The 12751-nt window shown below is 47.3% G+C and overlaps 1 protein-coding gene across 3 annotated transcripts in view; it reads left to right on the plus strand.

The window, feature by feature from the left end:
• Nucleotides 1-12038: 12038 nt before the first annotated feature.
• Nucleotides 12039-12751, plus strand: part of ANO10 (anoctamin 10) — a 240049-nt gene continuing 239336 nt past the window's right edge. For 2 of the 3 annotated variants that reach the window (XM_039527911.1, XM_039527913.1), the window contains exon 1: nt 12041-12270. The gene's annotated coding sequence lies outside the window, so the exon portion shown is untranslated. Of the gene's footprint in view, nt 12271-12751 lie in introns of all 3 variants that reach the window. The other variant, XM_039527912.1, reaches the window with a different exon arrangement.

Here is a 12751-nt window from a genome sequence, read left to right on the forward strand (position 1 = left end):
CATCAACTCCTCCTTCTCTTCCACACAGTAAATAAGTCACTGAACTGCACCAGCTTGATCCAATGAATCAAATATAGAACTGGGTGGCATGTATGTCCTGTGGCATGTAATAGTCCAGTCTCCTGAGCATTCTAATACTTTGGTCTCATTTCAGTTGTTGGGTTTAATATGCAGGTGCTGGTTTGGTGTTGGTGGCCTATGACTACAGGAGGGCAGACTTGATGCTTTAGTGGTCCCTTTTGGCCTTAATCTATGATTTTAACACAATCCACACTTCACTAAGGGCACAATACCTCATAATTGATGTGGATGGGAGATTTGTCACTGATGGTAGTGAGAGCAAGTGTAGGCTCAAATTCTCCAAAGGTATTTAGGTGCCTCACTACCACTGATTTTAGTTAGAAGCCTAAAAGCTTTTGAAGATCTGGGCCTAAACCAAGGATCAGGGAAGTCAGAAGGAGTCTTTCATTGGTTTTGGATCAAGCCCTTCCCACCTCACGGCCTCATTCATATTGGGTAAAATTCACTCCACTCCCCTGAAACTCAAGTTCCCAGTGTAACCATATATATTAACCCCCCTCCATAAGAATGACCATACAGTACTCCTGGGGGAATTGTGTGTCACTGGACGTGCACAGAATTCATGTCTGCTGCAGATTTTTTTGCTTCCCTGCAGAAAAATGAATTCTGACAGGGAAGCAAAAGGAAGCTGCAAGAGCGGTCACACGCCCCTCCTGGGCAGGGTGGGCACATCTGTTTGGGCATCTGGAGCAGATGGGGGAGATGTAAATCATCACCAGAGGAGTGGGGTTGGGTGGGGCGGAGCATGTGAGAGACTCTGGCCCCCTCGCTTGCTATCACAGTGCACCCCGCATGGAGAGGCAGGGCTTTGGAGTGTTTCTGAGGAGGTAGGCGTGGGGCAAGCTCTGTCCTCTCAGCCAGAGCACAATGTATCAGCCTGCCTACTTAATGAATTGTTCATATTATTTTTAATGAATTCCCCCATGAGTATAAAACAGGTGTAAAAGTTTTAAGGCTCCTTTAGATTGCCAGAGTGGTGTAAAGGAGTCTTATTGTAAATGACAGTATGGCCTTATAAATGCTTATGGCGTTTTAGTGATTAAAACTGGTCCAAATTTTTGGACTGGAAAATTTTCCTAACAAAATGTGCTCCATGAACTGTTTGTTACTGACATTTCTGGAGATGTTCAGTAACCAATATAAATTGTGAGTTTGATTCCCCAGCCCTCACTTGCTCTTCAGTTGTTTATGATGTAATACTGAGCATATTACTATATTTGCTGACTAATAACTAGAAATAAAGGATCAAATTTAGCTACATTACTGTTAGGCCTGGTCTACACTAGGAGTTTATGTCGAATTTAGCAGCGTTAATTCGACTTAACCGTGCACCCATCCACACCAGGAAGCTAATTAGTTTGACCTAGAGGGCTCTTTAGTTCGAATTCTGTACTCCTCCCTGACGAGGGGAGTAGCGCTAAATTCGACATGGCTATGTCGAATTAGCCTATGTGTGGACAGAAATCGACCTTAGTAGCTCCAGGAGCTATCCCACAGTGCACCACTCTGTTGACGCTCTGGACAGCAGTCCGAGCTTGGATGTTCTGACCAGCCACACAGGAAAAGCCCCGGGAAAATTTGAATTCCTTTTCCTGTCTGGCCCGTTTGAATCTCATTTCCTGTTTGGACATCGTGGTGAGCTCAGCAGCACCGGCAACGATGCAGAGCTCTACAGCAGAGGAGTCCATGCAATCTCAGAGTAGAAAGAGGGCCCCAGCATGGACTGACCGGGAAGTCTTGGATCTGATCGCTGTGTGGGGCGATGAGTCTGTGCTTTCGGAGCTGCGCTACAAAAAACGGAATGCAAAGACCTACGATAAGGTCTCCAAAGCCATGAGAGACAGAGGATACAGCCGGGATACAACGCAGTGCCGCGTGAAAATCAAGGACCTGAGACAAGGCTATCAAAAAATCAAAGCGGCTAACGGATGCTCCGGATCCCAGCCCCAGACATGCCGCTTCTACGAGGCACTGCATGCCATTCTCGGTGAGTCTGCCACCACTGCCCCACCAGTGACCGTGGACTCTGACGATGGGATAGTGTCGACGTGCAGTTCCTCGGCGATGTTCGCGGATGGGGAAGATGAGGAAGGGTTTGTGGAGGACGAGGCAGGCAACAGCGCTTACAGCGCTGATTTCCCCAACAGCCAGGATCTCTTCATCACCCTCACAGAGATCCCCTACCAGCCCTCCCCGGCCGTTAACCCGGACTCTGAATCAGGGGAAGGATCAGTCGCTAAGTGCTATAAACATGTAAACATTTATTTTTTAAAGAACAGGAATAAAAAAACTATGTGAAAAGAAGGTCAATACATATGGGGATAGAACAGAAATCCTCTTGGGAGATTTCCATGAAGCTCTCCTGGAGGTAATCGAAAAGCCTACGCATGAGGTTCCTGGGGAGAGCTGCCTTATTGGGTGCTCCGTGGTAGCACACTCTTCCGTGCCAGGCTATCATCAGGTACTCTGGGAGCATTGCCTCCATGAGCATGGCAGCATAGGCCCCTGGTTTGTGCTGGCTTTCACGCAGCATGTGCTTTCTATCTCTCTCAGTGACCCTCCTCAGGGTGATCTCGTTCGGCGACTCCTGCATCTAATTAGGGGAATTAGTGTAATGTTAGTATTGGGAATGCTTCACTTTTTCTTTGCATAACAATAAGCGTCAGTTTACAGCCACGTGGTGGAGGCTGCAGAGGGGCAGCATACAGGGATCTTTCCCGGGGACAGCCGCGAGGGGGTGGAACAGGGGCAGAGTTTATGCTTTTCGGATTGCCTGCAGCAGGAGGGCACTGCTATACATTAAGTTTTAAGCAGCCTAAAGTCTATGGCTTACCATGCCTGGCTGCTACACGGATTCTGCTGTCCTGCCCCGCTTGTCTGATCTCCAGTGCAAGACCCCAGGCAATGAAAGCGAAGGCCGAAAATTCGAACTTGTCCTGAGTGCGCATGAGATAGGTGCTGTGCATGGTCTTGTTCACAGAGACAGACTACACTGTGTTCATTGTTTGCAAAAATGTATCTTTGCAAGGAATTCACTCCCTTTTTCCCATCACACAGCTTCGACTGTCTCCAGACCTGCCCCAGCATCCCCCTCACAGAGGCTGGCGCAGATTAGGCGGCGAAAGAAAAAGACACAGGACGAGATGTTCGCTGAACTTATGGGCTGCTCCCGAGCCGAGGCGGCCCAGCAGAGCCAGTGGAGGGAGAACCTCTCTCAGTACCAGCGCTCACAGAGCGAACAGGAGGAGAGGTGGTGTGAGGAAGACAAGCAGGCAACTCAAATGCTGCTTGGACTAATGAGGGAGCAAATGGACACGCTCCAGTGCCTTGTGGATGTTCTGCAGGACCGCAGGCAGGAGGACAGAGCCCCCCTGCGGTGTATCTGCAACCGCCCTCACCCGCCACAAAGTCCCATACCCCCCTCACCCAAAATAACAAAAAGGAGGGGCGCCAGGGGCCGTGAAAACTGTCACTGCACCCCTGCAGAGTGCTCAATTACCCAAAAGCTCTCATTCCCTAAATTTTGAGAAGTCCTTCCCTTCCTGACTCACCCAAGCCCCAATCCCAGTTTCATCCCCTAACTGTCTAGTTGATTATTAAAAGTACTTTGCTGTTAATTACTGTTTCCATCATGTTTTTGTACAGAAGACTGTGTTTGAAGGGAGGGGTGGGGAAGGGGGTTGGTAATTGCATAGGACAGTCACCTTTATCAGGATACAGACACGGTGGCAGGATCAGCAGCAGGTCACACACACAGTGCAGTCAGTAGGCACCCTGGTTGGTATGGGAGGTGGTTTCCATGTTCTGTGTGGGTGGGGGGGTACGTGACTTTGTAGCGGGCGAGGGCGGTTACAGATCTTATGCAGCAGTCCTTGTCCTGGACCAGAGAGCCACGCAGCAGGGGGATCTGTAACCGTCCTCCCCCGCAACAAGGTCACATAGCCCCCGTATACAGAGTCCCAAAAAGGAGGGATGGCAGGCTCCGTTGAAACAACCAGTCCAGCACTGCGGACCGCTCTAGGAGCAGGAGCCTGTCATTTCCTCAAGTTTAGAGGCAGTCTTTACATCACTGCACACCCTATCCAGCACAGTCTGCGTCCCAGTTTCAACCCTTTAACACAAAGTCATTAATAAAGAAACCTTTGTTAAGTAACAATGGAACATGTATTTTATTTTTACACGTGTGTTGGAAGGGGGGAAACGGGGTAAACGGTATGTAACTGCAGAGGATAGTCAACAGTAACTGGGTAAAGAAACAGGGGCAGGTTCAGCTTCTCTGTAAAGAAACTGAATAGTCACAGGTCATGCTGCTCGCTGAGGAACCTAGCTTTCAAAGCCTCCCGGATGCACAGCGCTTCCCGCTGGGCTCTTCTAATCGCACGGCTGTCTGGCTGAGCGTAATCAGCAGCCAGACCATTTGCCTCAACCTCCCATCCCGCCATAAAGGTCTCCCCCTTGCTCTCACAGAGATTGTGGAGCACACAGCAAGCTGCAATAACAATGGGGATATTGGTTTCGCTGAGATCCGAGCGAGTCAGTAAGCTCCTCCATCTCCCCTTGAGACGTCCGAAAGCACACTCCACCACCATTCTGCACTTGCTCAGCCGGTAGTTGAAGAGTTCTTTGTCACTGTCCAGGGAACCTGTATAGGGCTTCAGGAGCCAGGGCATTAGCGGGTAGGCTGGGTCCCCGAGGATCACTGTAGGCATCTCCACATCCCCAACAGTTATTTTGTGGTCCGGGAAGAAACTACCTTCCTGCAGGCGTCTAAACAGACCAGAGTTCCTAAAAACACGCGCGTCATGAACCTTGCCCGGCCACCCGACGTTGATGTTGGTAAAGCGTCCCCTATGGTCCACCAGTGCTTGCAGCACCATTGAAAAGTAGCCCTTTCTGTTAGTATACTGGCTGGCCTGGTGGGCCGGTCCCAGGATAGGGATGTGAGTTCCATCTATAGCCCCACCGCAGTTTGGGAATCCCATCGCGGCGAAGCCATCTATGATGACCTGGACGTTTCCCAGGGTCACCACCTTTGAGAGCAGTAGCTCAACGATTGTGTGGGCTACTTGCATCACAGCAACCCCCACGGTAGATTTGCCCACGCCAAAGTGGTTCGCTACTGACCGGTAGCTGTCTGGCGTGGCAAGTTTCCAGAGGGCTATGGCCACTCGCTTCTGCACAGTCAGGGCTGCTCGCATCCGGGTGTCCTTGCGCTTCAGGGCAGGGGACAGCAAGTCACACAGTTCAAGGAAAGTGCCCTTACGCATGCGAAAGTTTCGCAGCCACTGTGATTCATCCTAGACCTGCAGCACTATGCGGTCCCACCAGTCCATGCTTGTTTCCCGGGCCCAGAATCGCCGTTCCACAGCATGAACATGACCCATTGCCACCATGATCTCCACGGCGCGGGGTCCCGTGCTTTCTGAGAGGTCTGTGCCACTGTGAGACTTCATGTCCTCACCGTGCTGCCGGAGCCTCCTCGCCCGATTTCTCAGCAGCTGACTGTGGAAGAGGTGGACGATAAGGTGCGAGGAGTTGACAATGGCCATAAGTGCAGTGATGATCGCAGCGGGCTCCATGCTCGCAGTGCTGTGGTGTCCGCGCTGTCACTGACCAGAAAAGTGCGCGAACAGATTTCCCGCCAGCGCTTTCAGGGAGGGAGGGAGGGTGGGAGTGACGGTTGAATGACAGTTACCCAAAACCACCCTTGACACATTTTTTCCCCCAGCAGGCATTGGGGGCTCTACCCAGCATTCCAATGGGCAGCGGGGACTGCGGGAACTGTGGGATAGCTGCCCACAGTGCACCGCTTCCAATGTCGACGCTTGCCCCGTTAGTGTGGACTCACAAAGTCGAATTAGTGTCCTTAGTGTGGATACACAAATTCAACTTCGTAAGGTCGATTCCACAAATTCGAGTTAAGTTTAATCGAACTACTCTTGTAGTGTAGACATACCCTTAGACAAAGGGGATTTGTTGATTTCCTCCAGTGCTCCCACACTTCCATTCTCCATGCAGCTCAGCAGCCCACCTGAATCCCTGCCGGTGTTATTTCTTCCTCCAAAAGGGTGTCAGTCATCTGCTGCATTTTTTTGAACACACTTACACTGTTGGCCTTCACAGTATCCCTGGCAATGAGTTCCACAGGTTTACTGTGCACTATGTGTTTGTTTGGTTTAAACCTGCTGCCTATTAACTTCATTGGGTGACCCCTGGTTCTTGTGTTAGGCAAGTGTTATTTACCCCTTCACATATTCACTTTCTCCACATCGTTCATGATTTTATAGACCTCTATCATATTTCCCCTCCCCTTAGTCATCTCTTTTCTAAGATGAAAAGGCCCAGTCTTTTTAATCTCTCCTTATATGGAAGCTGTTCCATACTCCTAATCATTTTTGTTGCCCTTCTCTGTACTTCTTCCAATTCTAATATATGTTTTTTGAGATGCAGGGGGAGGGGAGGGGCTAGAACTACACACAGTATTCAAGGCATGGGCGTCACATGAATTTATATAGTGGCATTATGACATTTTCTGTCTTATTATCTATCCCTGTCCTAATGGTTCCTAACTTTGTTAGCTTTTTTGACTGAATTTTTTGACAGTCATTTTGTTGCCCAGTCATCCAGTTTAGTGAGATCCCTTTAACTCTTCACAGTCTGCTTTGGACTTGAATAATATTTTATCATCAGTAATCTTTGCTATCTTACTGTTTGCCCTCTTTTCCAGATCATTTATGAAAATGTTGAACAACACAGGTCCCAGTAAAGATTCTTGGGAGACCCCATAGGTGCTGGAACTAGGGATGCTGAGGGTGCTACCACACCCCCTGGTTTGAAGTGGTTTCCATCATATACAGGGTTTACAGTTTGGAATAAAAGCTCTTCAAACTAAGTTTGAAACATTTGTGTATAAATTATGCTCTGTTTCAAATAAGATTTTAGAATAACACACTCCAGATGTAGAAGACAAAGTCAATTAACTTAATGACAATATTACAGATTTTGCTGTACAGAAAGATAGTACTAATGTTCTAAGTGGACCACTTAGCAGTATGAAAGATAAATTAGAATTTATGGAAAATATAATTAAATCTACAAATATGTGGTCTTTAATATTTCTGAATTGATGGCTATGGAAGATCTATCAGTAAAAGTTTCAATTTTTATTTTATTGATTGCAGCTGATCTTCCTTTGGTCACTCACAGTATATAACAGACCCTTGAAAAAAATTCTTTATTTTTGCAAAATACTTCTACACTAACTAGAACTACTATAGTCATTTTTTGCAACAGTAACAAAAATAAGATAATGAGAAAGAAAGCCTGGAAAGCAAAATGTTCATGTGCTGTTTGGTAGAAAATTTCTGTTTTTAACTTGATAACTCTAAAATATAATTGATAATTGGTACAGAAATTTTTAAAAACATTTATACAAATACTAGCTAAAAGTTGCCCATTATTTTATGTACACTTAACCAATTTGATGTGCTCATTTCTGAGAGATTTTCTTGCAAGATTTGTATAGTTTTAAAAAAAGTCTACTCTAGAAGAATAAAATAAAGCAACCTTTACCAAACCATCTCCTTTCACCAGTAAGATTTATTATAACCAGTGAGAAGTACAATTTGGGGAATTCTGGATGTAAGTCAGTATGAATAGCCAGAATATAATATACTTGCTTTTTGGGTCCAATCCTATGAGATAGAGTCTCACCCAAGAGGTGCAGAGTATCCTCTTCTCCATTGAACTCAGAGAGAAGTGAGAAAACACAGAACCTTCTAGGAGGTACTCACCTTTTTGCAGGATTAGGCACTTCATGCTTTGTTGCCCATTAAAGGCCATTTTAGATGTTGCCCATTAGAGGCCAATTTACAGAGTGGATAAGGAATCTATTAGGATTTAAATGGTAAAGCTTTCATTTTTTTTTAATAGCTGGAAAATGAGAGATCTAGTCACAGGTCACCACTGGGGATTATTTATATAATAATTATCTTTTGATTGCAGTATATGGGTTTGTTACAATATTTCAACTCCTAGTGTAGCCCTCTTCTAGTGCACCCCTTGTCCTTAAGAGTAGAAGGGTACGTTATGTCTACACTGCAGTTAGACACCTGTGATTGGCTCATGCCAGCTGACTCAGGCTCATGGGGCTCAGGCTAAGAGGCTGTTTGATAGTGGTGTAGATGTTCAACTCAGGCTATAGCCCACACTTTGGGACCCTCGCATCTTGCAGAGTCCTAGAGCCCCGGCTCCGGTCTGAATCTGAACATCTACACCACAATTAAACAGCTCCTTAGCCTGAGCCAGGGGCTTTTAATTGCAGTATAGACATGCCCAAAGAGGCCACTTGCTTTTCCATTCTAAGCAACTCTCTGCCCCACCACAGGACCATTGGGTTAATGGCACACCTCAGGTTGTCGATCTATAGAATGCATAGTGCCTCCATCTAGTGGTCAGGTGAATACATGCTTATATACAATCCCTCTGATACCTAGGACATTAACAATATATTTTAATAGGAATCAAGAACCAAAAAGTTGTAAGAAAATCCCACCCAGCCTTTACGAAAAGGTTACATAAAAAGAAGGAGGGATAAGTAGCAACCATGGATAAAAGGAAAGGTCAGGGAAATCAAGGGGAACAGAGATACCAAAGTGTTAACTCCAGCACAATAATCAAACACCCCTCCCCTCAGATAATCACATCTTTTCCAATAATTAAATACAATCTGAATTCTACAAACAGAATATAAAAGAAAAGAGGGTCCAATCCTAAAGTCTACCCACAGATCTCAGTTGGTCAGTATGTACACACTGTCAGTTGTGTTAGAGCTCTTTAAGATTGATTAAAGAAAAGTAAACTTGCAGTTGTTTTTATGTCAGAGCCCTGACCATCATTTGGGTGCTGACACTATCCTTCACCTCTCTGTAATCCTTTGCCTGTCTTTACACCGTCCTTCACTGAGTCTCTTAGACAAGGTCTTGAATGACCTCTGCATATTTCCCTAAGAGTAGAGTGAAAATACTCACTGGGTATATCTACACTGGAGCTGGAGGTATAAATTCCAGCTTGAGTAGATGTACCTGTCTGATCAGCTACCATGCTAAAAATAGAATGTAGCTGCAGCTGCATGATGGGCTAGCCATTCCAAGTATGTACCCATCCAGGTATATGTCCTCAAAGTCAAAATGGAATTTACACCTCCAGCCAAAGTATAGACACACCCAGTATTGGTACAGTAACATACTGTGAGACAGATTACTCTCTGGACTGGAGAGCAGGTCTCTGTGTTGCTCAAATACTGATCCTCCCTTGACTTCCTGTGCTAGGGAGGTCTAGTAGGTGAGGCTGGCATTCTATCTGTTCCTTCTGGATAGTAATCTGAGAGCTGCTTCCCTCCTCTCCCCTTTGTCCACACGTGGGCAGGTTGGCCTCCTCTCTTTCTGCTGGTTCTATGTTGTGTGGCTGGTGATTGCTTGAGTGGAGGGACAGGCTTTTCTCTGCCCAGTGCCTGCTATAGCCAAGCTGTTTTGGGAATAGCTGACTGAGGAGTTAAAAGGGATTTACCTCTCTTCTACCATGTAGAGAGCAACTGAACAACTTCACCTGCCTCTACTTCTTAAAGTAAACTCCCCTACTTTCCCCCCAAACAATGTTTGGGCTTGATGCGCATAACTGGGAGTCTCAGCCATGTGCAGACATTTTTGGGTGCAGTTGGTTGACCAGGAATGTCAGTCACTCTCCTCTCCCAGCAACTTCCCCTCTTCTCTGGCCAAACACCCACTGGGTCTCATGCACACAGAATAGGTATCCACTTTCCATGTCCCAGCCACTGTTTCTGTACTGCTGTCTGTCTATGGGAGCTGCTTATTGCAAACCCCTATAATATTAAGGAAAATACAACTGCTAGCATGTGAAAATTGGGCTACATATCACTGGAAAAGTAATGTCCTCTACAGCTATAATAAGATTCAGATTTGACCTAATGGTCTCTATGCTGTGATAATGAATGTAGATTCTATCCCCTCCTCTTCTACTGGCTTGCTGTATGACTTTGGGCAAGTCACTTTACCTATTTGTGCCTCAGTTTCCTCATCAGTAGAATGAAGATAGTAATAAGTGTTTACCTTCCTTTGTAATATACAGATGAAAAGTACTTATATAAGGCTCAACACACTGGTGTCCACTTAGAGACTGGGACCAGAACAAGTTTTGATAAGCTAAACCTTCCCTCCCACAGCGGGACCTAGGGTCAAGGCTCTTGTAATGTTTACCACATTGTAGCAACAGGGGAGAACCAAATCCTCTTTGTAACTATTTAAACTGTGTAACTATTTAAAATGTGTGAGATGGCTTAAACATGACTGTTGTTATCCTTAGCTACTGGCAACAATTCCTGCTTGTATGGAGTGACTCTTGCCAGTTCAGCCTTTATATTACATTTTATTTTAATTGAGCCTTGACATATTGACAGAATCCACTTTTACTAGGACTCAAGGAAAAAATTAGTAATTTTGATGTATCAGCAGAATTACATGCTTAATGACTGATTCTTTCTCATATTCCCAGAGTTAAACTGAATGTCAAATTTGGGGTCAGGAAATAGTTTTCTCTGGGCAAGGACCTTGCAATTTTTTCATTCTGTAACATTGGTACTCATCTGTTAAGATCAAGTGTGTGTGTGTGTGTGTGTGTGTAAATTTCCTGAGGATTTGGGGATGAGAAGAGAGTGACAATTCCTTTTTATTTTATTTTTTTTGAAGTCTGATACTGGAAATATTAGAAAATTAACTGTATTCTGTACTGTTCTCTTTAGATGCCCGTACAAACAGAAAGTGCTCTCTAGATTGCAGGAAATTATACAATAGGTAAATAAAATGGATTTAGCATTTACTATTGTGAATAATCCTACTGAAATCAATGGGTTGTAAGTACGTACTACACCCTGTAATACAGGTTTGCAGGATTAGTCCTTAAATTAAGACTAGAACAAACAGGAGGCAACAAAGCAAGGAGAGGTAGGATAAGGAAGGGGAAAATAAGATTTTGTGGGCCAGTGGGAGGCTCATGTATGTATTAGGAAGTAGTTTGTTTTCTTTAACTTCTTATTGCACAATGGATACTGCTGAAAGTACAGGAGCCCAGAAAAGCTACTGCTGTTAGAAGCCATGAGATCTGAGAAGGAGTTACAGGGTGAAAAGCAGGATATGGGATGGCAGGGAGCAGCATGACAGAAGGGCAAAGGAGATGGGCACAAATGACATGTAGATCTCTGATGCCTGTGTGGGGGGAGCAGGGGCGTTGGAACAATTTGTATAGTGGGGATACTGAAAGCCATTGAACAAAACTGTAACCCGTCCATCTGACAAAAACCACTTCAAGCCGGGGGTGCTGCCACACTCCCAGCACCCTGGTGCTTTCCTCACACTCAAGAGGCTAAAGAGCAACATGCAGCAGGTCTACGCTGGCAGCCGCGTGTGGCATATGGACACTGCACCCCCACCCCAGTACGGGTACAGCTAGCAGCGTGGGATAGCGAGGCACTGCTTGGGCGCGTACAGACACGCAGCAGCCTAAGGGTGTGTATACCGTACATGGCTCGCTACACTCCCATGCAAAGCCTTTGCCTTCCCCGCAGCACTGCCATTTTTAGCAGCTGCCCAGCTACGCTGCTGCCAGATAGGCCAAGCCATGGCGTGACGGGTAATGTGGAGGAGGAGCAGGACCATTGGTCATGGATGTGTGAGGCCTATAAGGCCCCTGCCTGAAACAGGCGCTCGAGGGGGCTATAAACGAGCTCCGCCGGGGCCAACCGCCGGCCAACCGCTCTTGCGAAAGGTGAGGGGCAGCTCTCAGACAACGTTATAGCCCCGCCCTTTGGCTCGCGCAGTCCGTTCTCTCGCCCTGCTCCGCCTCCTCCGTCTTTGCCTCCGAGCGCGCGCAAGCGCTTTCCTCCCGCCTAGTCCCGCCTCCCGGCGCGTGCTGCCCCAGCGGCCTCCCCCGAGCGCTTCTCCTACCCTCAGCCCCGCCTCGCGCCCCTTTTGGGCCCGCCCTTTTGGCGCGAGCAGCCGCGCCCCTATCACCGGCGCACGCTCCCTGTTACGGCGGGTCTAACGCCCCCTCCCATCACCCAAAGCTGCTCTGCTCCCTCCCTCCCTTCCCTGCGGACGTGGAATAAAGAGGCAGCGGGTGAGTGCGAGCCCCCTGCTCTCCGCTAGTCCTGCCGCCTCGGCGTGTCTGGGCGCCGCCAGGAGAGGCGGTGCCTCCCTCGCCCATCCCTGAGTGGCTCGGGGTCCGCTCACGGCTGGGACCCCAGAGAAGCTGAGCACTGGGGAGGGGGCTCGGGGGAGGCGGCTGAGGCGTCAGGGGTGCAGGAGTCCTGGGGCGTGGGGAGGGGGGGCGGTTGTGCGCGTTCGCTTATTCTCGTCTAGGACCCTGCGGAGTTGCTCCGACTTTGCCTTCTCCTCTGCCCCTCTCAGAGCTGTGGTCGGGGTGGGGCAAGGCTGGGTTGCCCGGGTTGCATTTTGCAGATTTGCAACAGAAGTAGCTCACCAGTTGCTACCTACATTTAATAACTATCAAATGTCTTCCTTTCGAAGTAGGTCCCGTGGTTTTTTCACATCATAGAATTGGTTTGTGCTAATTGGAATTTGAACGTGAGCAAGTGAAT

Source organism: Mauremys reevesii, linkage group 2 (assembly GCF_016161935.1).
Source record: "Mauremys reevesii isolate NIE-2019 linkage group 2, ASM1616193v1, whole genome shotgun sequence".
Taxonomy (NCBI): Eukaryota; Metazoa; Chordata; order Testudines; family Geoemydidae; genus Mauremys; species Mauremys reevesii.